Raw genomic sequence first — 1,238 nt, 5'->3', positions numbered from 1 at the left:
GTTTTTTTAGGTTCTTGAAAAGGATAGAATTGGATTGCATTGTGGCAGCTAAGTCCACTTAGGCACCTAATAGATGGCACAGGATTTGGCCTCTAAGTATTCATGTGCTGGGAGGACATTCGTAGGCCTCCACATTCAGATCACCATCCAAAAGTTTTGCTGCATCTCTGAATTCCTGGCACCTCTGTGGCACAGAGTTCCCCCTTTTTATACCGTCTTCCACCTCACTGAGCTCCCTTTCATCTTGGTTTGCCTTTTTTTGGGCAGATGGGGAAGGAAAACTGGCACATATTCTATGCCCCAACCTCTGCTATTCAAGGAAAGGTCTGTTAGATTTGTTCCAGCCCCTCCAGTATATGTAAAAAGACAAGCTCGTTCACCCGTCCTTCCCCTCTTCTGTGGCCCATGGGTATAGCACTCTCCTAGAGAATTTAATGTCCATTTTTTCATTCCTTTTTCCTTTTCCTGAAAGTCTCCTGTGTCTCTTTTCACCTTCCCACTATGTTCGTCCCTTGCATCATTCTGTTGCTCTACACCCCGAAAGTGACTGGAAAAGCTCTCCCTCAGATTAGACTGTAAAACCAGACAGGCATGTTTCACACTCTAGCTCTCATCCACTATCATCAGACTGTTTATATGATTTTTTCCAGCAGCGAGGACATTTTAAATGAATCCATTTTGGATTTATGCTTAAATACTTATAGGAAGTTTTATAGATAAGATGGATAACTATACTGGCATTTTAATACAGTGTGCATTTGGGGCTTAATTCCTTGAGTGTTTTTTGTAAGGATTTCTTGGCTAACAGAATGTAACAGATCTTGCATTCAGAGTATATAGTGGGTAACTTTGTGAAGGCTATCAAAGTACTTCAGCCTAATGCACCAGATTTACATACCCACTACTGACATGCAACCTCTAGGGTGAAATAGAGCAGCTGTTAAAAGGGTTGTTTTTTTTTCTTCTGAAGATATACATATGCAGATCTCATTAAGATGAATACAGGTTATACAACTGAGTTATGGGGGAGGAGAGCGCTTTCCATTGTGACCTAAAGCAAGCATTGCCTTGCATTGTATTGTTACAGTTTAAGCCAGTCAGCTCTGTTGGTGAAATTGGATTAAGGAAAGGATAAGCATTCAATCTGTAAATTGAATGGAGCAATTTTCAACTATACATATTTGTGGAACACTAAAAGGGAAGTTATTGCTATAGTATTTTAAGTCCTAGTTGGACTC

At 40.4% G+C, this 1,238-nt stretch overlaps 1 protein-coding gene across 1 annotated transcript in view; it reads left to right on the top strand.

Annotated features, from left to right (window-relative positions):
• Nucleotides 1–1,238, top strand: part of SEC23B (Sec23 homolog B, coat complex II component) — a 26,498-nt gene that overhangs the window by 19,429 nt on the left and 5,831 nt on the right. The window lies entirely within an intron of this gene.

This window comes from Gavialis gangeticus, unplaced genomic scaffold, assembly GCF_001723915.1.
Source record: "Gavialis gangeticus isolate Ggan-Ray unplaced genomic scaffold, GavGan_comp1, whole genome shotgun sequence".
NCBI lineage: Eukaryota > Metazoa > Chordata > Crocodylia > Gavialidae > Gavialis > Gavialis gangeticus.
The sequence above is the reverse complement of the archived record's forward strand: the minus strand, read 5'-3'. Positions and strand labels throughout refer to the sequence as shown.